The sequence below is a fragment of the Suricata suricatta genome, chromosome 3 (genome assembly GCF_006229205.1).
Source record: "Suricata suricatta isolate VVHF042 chromosome 3, meerkat_22Aug2017_6uvM2_HiC, whole genome shotgun sequence".
In the NCBI taxonomy this organism is placed as follows: domain Eukaryota; kingdom Metazoa; phylum Chordata; class Mammalia; order Carnivora; family Herpestidae; genus Suricata; species Suricata suricatta.
Genome location: NC_043702.1, coordinates 53,406,851 through 53,415,063, shown reverse-complemented (window position 1 = coordinate 53,415,063; position 8,213 = coordinate 53,406,851). Strand labels below are relative to the sequence as shown.

The following is an 8,213-nucleotide window of genomic DNA, read 5'->3' as shown; positions in this document are numbered from 1 at the left end:
AAATAGCCTGTGAGAACTCACGTAAATGAAAACTCAAGTTACAGCAATGTAATTCTATATACCTTCTTATTCCGGGAAAGTTTAAGCATTATTCAATCCTAACGACAATTGATCTTAAAAACATTAAGACTCCAGAACGCATAGGGAGGAATGGGTGCTCTGCATTTACCGTGGCTCCCCAAAAAGGTTCTTTCTGATGGCAAACAGATGGGAACCCCACCGAGAGGCAGATTTCCGCTGCAACTATCACAGGGCTACACCATGCCTTTGAAATGACATCAGCCAGGAAACCAGTGACTGGAGTTTCAGATTTCATAGAAAGATTTTGTTTTGCTTTTTGTAGGCCCAAAGATGGCAGAAGGAGGCAATAAATTCTGTCCGAGAACCTCTCCTGGTAGATGTTTAAAGAGATTATATGAGTAAATCAACTGTCCCAATCCCCCAATGTGATATGGACCATCCGGTTTGAATTTGAATTTTCCCCGTCTTTCTTCTAGAGAACTGATGTAAGTCAGCAACTCAGAATACGTTGGGCCTGATGGGTGAAATGCCGTGCTGTGGAGATGATCAAAAACTAAAGCATTTATTTTTTATGAAGCTTTACCTATAACGAGGTTTATGACTGAAAAGGGCCAAAGCTGAAATAGTGCCGTACGTGGATTAGCATTTCTCGCTGGAAAAAAGATTAGGTTGCCTCACTTCAACACTTAGTTTTACTATATATGAACAAATGCTGCCGTTGTTTTCATTTTCATTATTATTCTATTATTATTGACTTTTTCCTGAAATAACCTTACATGAATATGGAGGAAATTCTAAAATTGAGGAATGTATTTCTGTATGAGTCACAATACGCATTGGTGTTTATCTTGTGGTTCTGCCAAGAAACAGGGAGCAAGCCTTGGACTTAGGGCAGCTCATTTGGGTAGAGCAATTTGATTCTCCACTTACCTCTACCTAAGTGAATGCTCTGCCCAAAATAGCATACCCAATCTCATGAGTAGCTGCTACAATTTTCAAAAGACTGTTTGACCATTTAATACTAATGCAGGTAAGTTTCCAGGCAATTCTTTACAAAGGTTAACTGGCTTTGTTCTATTCACTTGAATCTAAGGAGGGATGGTGGGTCTCAGAGAAGGCTGATGACTTAAAGTGTTGGCAATAGGCATAAAAATTCATCACCTCCTGAATAACACTCAAAATTGTACACCCTAAGTATGGTCAGTTTGATCTAGGTGCCCTTAAGCAATAGTAACAAAAAATCCGGCTCAAACAAGTTTAAACAAGAAGATAATTTATTTTTTTCCATTCAATATGACACCCAGAGGTAGGTCAGGTTCTAGGGGATGTAATATAGTAGCTCAAATCTATAATCAAGGAATGCAGTTCATTTTTTTTCCTTTGATATCTTCAAAGTCCCCTTCAAGCTTAGGTTAGTTCCTGTCATGGTCATAAGATAGTGGCAGCAGATTCAGATTAACAATACCCAGAGGAAGAGAGAGTGCTTGTTATATCCCTTTTTCTTAAGGTGAAAAAAGCTTTCTCATCAACCCTCCACGAGACTTCCGGTGCCTTGGTAAGGATTGGACCACATGCTTACCCTTAAATTAATTATCAAAAAGGGGGATTACAACAATGGGCTTACACCAGTGATTTTCAACCTTGGCTGCATTTTGAAAGTTGAGAAAAATACTGATACCCAAGTCTTACCTCTGGAGATCCTAGGATGCAGCTTGGGGCACTGAGAGTTCTAAAAACTTCCAGGTGACTCTAATGTGCAGCAAAGCATTTGAGAACCATAAATTTAGACCAAATGTCTGGGGAGTGAGGACAGAGTAGGAGTAGGAAATGGATAGTGGATTATAAATTACTATAGCCACTCAATACTGTTGTATTTTCAATGTAAATTTTGCACACATGGGATTGGAAGCAGGTTTAGAGGAATCCATATTTATAGGGAGACCAAATGAATATGGTCTATATTAAGAGGACAAATTTGGGTGTATCCAAAGCCAATCAAAACCACTTATGAGCATGGTTTTAATAATGCATATATAGAGTGATTTTTGACTTCAGCAAAATATAACTGTATTTGTTATAACACTTATAACAGTATAACAGTGTATAACAGTAAATGATTTGAGTCTTTGAAGAAAAAAGTGTGAAACCCTCTTAAATTCTGGTAACCCACTTATAAAAATTCCACTATCAAATAGCTTCTAGTTACTTCAGTATTTGTCACATTCCCTCTATGAAAGCCAAAGATTTCTTAAGAATTCTTGAATGCATGATACTATATTAATTTACCATAATTTATTTTTTGAGAGAGACTGCGTACGCGGGAGAGGGGCATCAGGAGAGGGAGACCAAGGATCCTAAACAGGCTTTGTGCTGACAGGCTGAAAGCAGTGAGCCCAATGTGGGGCTCAAACTCACGATCAGCAAGATCATGACCTGAGCTGAAGTCAGATGCTCAACTGTCTGAGCCCCCTAAATTTATTTTTTAAAGGTTTCATTACAATATGGATGGATCTAGACGCTATAATGCCAAGTGACATAAGTTAGTCAGAGAAAGACAAATGTCATATAATTTCACTCATATGTGGGATTAAAGAAGCAAAACAAATGAACAAAGAAAAAAGAGACAAACAAAAAACCCAGACTTTTAAATGTAGAGAACAAACTGGTGGTTGCCAGAAGAAAGGAGGATGGGTGATGGGTGAAACAGATGAAGGGATGAAGAGCACACGTATCACGATGAGCACGTGATACTCATGAGCACAATGAGTAATGTATGGAATTGTTGAATCAATGTATTATACACCTGAAACTCCTATAACACTGTATATTACTTATATTGGGATTAAAGAAATAAATAAAACTAAAAATGTTTTCACTAGTTTAAAAGCTGCATACAGATGAACCAGAATACCCCAGACTGAATGCCTTAAAAAAATCCAGATGCCCTGACTTTTTCCAATTATCCATTTTTAACAATTTAAGTTGGATATACAGATCATTTTATTCTCATATAGACTGTACCCCACCCTCGTCCCACCCCATATGTCCAGCATGCGACATCCACATGGTCACTGTTATGTTTGTACATATAGAACAGTGGCCCTCCACCTTGGCTACATATTAGAATCATCTGGGGGAACTTTTAAAAATCTGACCTTCCATTCCATCCCTGTAAGTTGAAACCAAATTTTTAGGGGTTAGAGGACCTAGACATCTCTGTTTTTTAAAAGCTTATTAGCTAATTCTGATACAGAGTGAGGACTAAGAGGTATTAGTATTAGTACAAAGGGGAACAGGAGGTAGATAACAGTTCTCTTGTTCTTAGCTTGCTTTTCATTTTTCCTCCCCCAAATCTAAGCTAACCTGAGTAAGCAATCTTGTAGGAGAGTGTAAGCCTTTAAGGTCTTGGCTCAAATTGATTTTGCAAGTAAAGGTAAAGCTTTATGGAGCCTCGAAAGTCTCTGGTAACACTCTGTAAATACCTATGGAAGCAGCTGGCCCTTTACTGTGATTTCTGAATAAGTACCTCATACCTAGCCCTTTGCACTTGAGGTGCAGAGAAGACTTCTGACAGCTGTTTTTACTGTGGTTGGTGGCTAGAGACCATAATGGAGAGAAGAAAATCACTACCTTGGAGAAAGATCATAAAAAGTGACTTTTTAAAGAGCTGATGAAATAACAGGTGGGTCAATAATCTTTGTGCCCAGCCCAGATTGTACCACAGCTAAATCTGTGCCTGCTGCAAACAGTGTGTGGTGCCCACTCACGTCCCCTCTGGCACACTTTTGGAAACTATAATTTAGGCTGATGCTGGAATGTGCTCACTGAGTGTTCTTTGGGAAAAGCTTATTATACCACCAGTTAAATAATCAGCAACAGAAGTAGTGAAAGTCACAGCTCTGGAAAAAGAAATGCTTTGCATCGATAGTGTCAGAATAATTTGGAAAATAACCCCTAAGAGGTGGAATGTGTTAGAGTAGAAAGAGTACTGGAATTGAGCAGTAGCCCTGGATTCTGATGCAGGCTTTGCTTCTATTTGGCTCTGTGATCTTGGGCAAGACCTATTATACTCTGCAAGCCTCAGTTTTATGATTTAAGAGATGAGCTATTCCAAGCCCTGGGCTCATTGTTGCAGATGCATTCCAAATTTTTTACCATAATACCCAATTTGTAATTTAAAAATCTATTAAGTCATAGCTACACTATCATAGAAGAGTGCATTTATGATTTTCCATTTTATATTTCACATGATCATTTCTAGAATAATTTTACAATTTTGCCAATCATCTCATTATAAATCTTATATACATTGTCAGAAAGATAATATCTTTAGTTTCTGAAAAGAGTTAATAACTACTTTCAGTGTCTTGTCAAATCATGTATAGTTCACCTTTGTTCTTTGGCAGACTGTCAGAACAGTTTCAATGTAATGAATAAGTACAGAAACAAAAGGCGAGAAAACAAAAATCCTGTATTAACTATAGAAAAAAGTTTTGCCTTTCTTATCAACACACAAAGAAAGGCACTCCTTAACATATATGGCTCTGTGGTATTACCTTATAATAGAATCTTTTTTAGAAAAGTATTTGTTATGACTTAATTCCTGACACTTTCTTTTGCTTTCCAGTGTTAGGGTGTGATCATCTCTTGCTCTAAGTATATTTCCTAACTTAAAGATGGACTAAACATCTTATATTCCCCAGAGCATATATTCTCCTTTCCATATATGAAGTGCATAAACCCTAGGACATGGCTTTATCAAATTTGTAGTAGCTGCGACCAAGAAGATGAGTCTTCACAGAATAATAGCCTCTGACCTTATGGAGCACGGGCAGAAACACTAACCAGCCAGTAATTTCCTGGTGAGTCTTGACAATCTCTTCAAGAGTCTGTGGACACTTTGTGGGCATACTTTTTTATAGCAGTTGCTGGTGAAACTTTTATTAATGTGTCTTTTACCTTAAGCATTTGCCTCTTGTACTAAAATAACTGGAAACATAGTAATAGCAATAAATGTTTTCTCATGCACATTATTAAGATCCTGTTGGAACAGTATAATTTTAGTCCTTTGTTATTTTGAAGTGAGGGATCCAGTCATTGGTAGTGATGTGTTTAAGTTTACAAATGTGCAAATTCCACTTTTGAACAAGGACTTGGATTCAGTTTACATGTTTACCTAATGATATTTACAATCAAGTTATTGTCAGGTCCTGCTTAAACAAATGCATATCTTTCATTCTAGAAATGTACACAGAACTCTGTATTTTCTAGAAGATTTTCCCTATGAAGGCAATTCCTTTTCTAATGTATACACCTTAGGAAATAAGTAGACAGGATTTCAGTATATGATAGGTCAATCTTGCCAGTATCCAAGGGAGCTGATTTTATTAAAGAACCAAAAGAACCTCAATTCCTTTTGGATTTAAGTGTAAAGCAATCACCTTGTAAAGACTCATGCCCTCCCCTCCCCCTTGCAAGGAGAATATTAAAACAAGACCACACTATACCTATGACTCATTAATTACCTTCTGGCTAATGCCTGGCTCCATTTTTAAATATAAAATGAGTATAGCTAGAGAAAAGTAAGTCTCCTCTAGAGTTAAGAGGAATTAAATAATTCCCAATGTCACAGAACATTTTCTAAAAAAATGTTGCACTCTTTAAAATTTCTGTCGCAGATTTTCCTTTTGAGGTCAAAGAGAAAAAGATAATGATTACTGCAAGTCTACAAATAAAGCTCACTACGTTCTGCAAATTATACAGATCCAGTGTTTTTGGTGAGTCCTCTTAAAATTTTCTCTGGCTTTACCAATTAGAGAGTCACTCTTTATAGATAAGTGTGGTCTCAATTTGCAAAAATGAATGATTATGGTTTCTAAAGTCACTTTGATAATCACAGTGCTACCTACCTGACACATATTGTTAAAAGGTTGGTAAGTCCTGCTTGTGGTTTCAACTGCCAGTTATCAGAGAAGTGTCCCTATAATTGACAGAAGGGAGAAAATAAAAGATAAAATAGGGAAAGAAAAGGAGGGCAGTAAGGTAGATAGATTTTTCATTTCTTATCTTGTGATGCATTCTGCAGCAGTAAACACTACTATCTCTTAAATAGACCCTTTGAAGGCAGAAAAAGAAAATACTCCAAGAGAAAGCTTTACAAACTGGAGCTTGCCTTCCCGTTCATCGTGGCTTTGTCCTTTTGGAAAGTCTGCATGACCTCTCCTCCGAGTGTTAAATAAAACAAGGGTGCAAGGACTGATGATTCGATTTGGTGAGTTAGTTACCGAAGTAGCTCTGGCATCTGTTACTTGTACTCTGTTATCCATTACTTCTGTTCTCTTAATGGCAGCAGACGTTTGATTAACTACTGAGATTTGGACATGAAGGGGATCCAAGGTGGGTTGTGAAGTAAATCACATAACTGCATCTCCATTTCATTTTCACATCCCCTGTTCCTCTGTTTCCAGACTTCTGGCAGACTGGCAGCTGGAGGTGTTCACCTCAGGCAGGAGAAGCTCTAACTATTTCAAGAATAATTGATTAAGAAATACATAATAGCCTGATAATAAAACTCCTGGAATACATATCATTTTACATATCATTTTTGGTATCATAGTTTTTGGAAGAATTAAAAGAAAATCTCCCCTTTCCTGCCAAATATATAAATTAGTGGATAAAACTAAAAAGGTAGAATTAATTTCTAAATATTTACAAAATTCTTAATTTATGCACAACCATAGCACAGAACAAGGACTGCCTTTTATACATTCATAGTTAGAGTTATAAGCAAAAGCTCCAAGTAGAAAAAGGCAAAAATCCAACTTTCTTAGCAGTATTCAGTATTTTATTGCATCCAAAAAAAAGTAACAACAAATATTTACCTTATGGGTTAACACTTACTGTAAGCCAAAATACCAGAAAACATTCATTTAAAATACATATTCTGTTCCCCAACTGACTTATTTAAATATCTAGAGTAGTCAACTGTCTTCTGTATGGTTGTACAGAATCAGATGTTATAGCCAGAAGTATTTGTGAAAAAGCATCCAGTAGTTCAAATGAGTGTGGGGCCTCAAGGAGTAAATGAATTTCTGAAGGCAAAACTTGACTGTGGAAAGTCTGGAACTCATACCTTAGTCCTTTGTCAGTTCACTGCTTACTTTTTCCTATGCTGAACACATTAAAAAGATTTACATTTGGTTCTTTGTCATTATTTACAAGGAGGCACAATGAGTCCTGGAAATAAATAATGGAAAACAAGGGGAAATCGTTTATAAAATTTAAGACCAACCAATCAACCAAATTATGAAAGAAAAATTAAGCCACAGACCAAACCTCATAACCTGAAAAGAACCAAGAAAATAATTCTCAACCATTTAGTACCTATTCTTCCCCAAGACCTTAGGTGAAGGTCCATTTTGACTGTTAAGACCCAGAGGTTACAGGACCAAAAAATGGAGTGGAAGTATACAGTTAAGGTCAGAGTTGGTCTTATTAGAGAGCACAGTCTATCCTGGGATGGCACAATGGACCTGTCCTTGTTGACTGAAGAAAAGGTCCAGCCATGTGTTAGCAATCATTTATATAGCAGTCACTCGAGGAATGCAAACACACCTAGTAGAACAATTTATTGGCTCTTGTCATGTCCTTTTCTACAGCCTAAAATTAGGATATAAACCACTATGGAGGGTTAATTCCTTATGCAAAGATGTCACTCTACCAATTGTTCAGTTGTTGCTTGAGGGCAATCTTGGTGACTTCAGGCAGAGGGAATATAAAAGTCCGCCACCTCATACTATGGGGTCCATACTCTTCTTAATTAAATGGAAAAGTCTCTCCCACATATTTGTTAGTACGATTTTGAATGCACAGGCTCAATATTTAACATTTGAAGATGCCAAAGATAAAATGCAAATTGGAAACCAACTATAAAAAAGAGCCATTTTCTTATAAATGCCATTAACAGATATGACTCTATATTCTACTCTATAACCTCATAAATCAAAGCTTTTAGCTGTCTGGATTCATATGTGACTGTATTCTTTCCAGTATGCATTCTTTCTTCTTCCAGAGGTTGTTCAATAACAGCAGGTATGTTTCTCCCATAGAGTTCACATTGTTCTAGAAACTGGACACATTCTTGAATAACACTGTCACGAAGCACAATCATGTGTTTTGACATGTTTTCTAAT

The 8,213-nt window shown here is 36.8% G+C and overlaps 1 long non-coding RNA gene across 1 annotated transcript; it reads left to right on the top strand.

The window, feature by feature from the left end:
- Positions 1-350: 350 nt before the first annotated feature.
- LOC115287676 lies at positions 351-6,581 on the top strand. The gene is made up of 5 exons (XR_003906593.1): positions 351-506; positions 4,725-4,883; positions 5,700-5,798; positions 6,134-6,292; positions 6,489-6,581. It is a non-coding gene; the product is annotated as an uncharacterized LOC115287676 (long non-coding RNA).
- Positions 6,582-8,213: the final 1,632 nt, after the last annotated feature.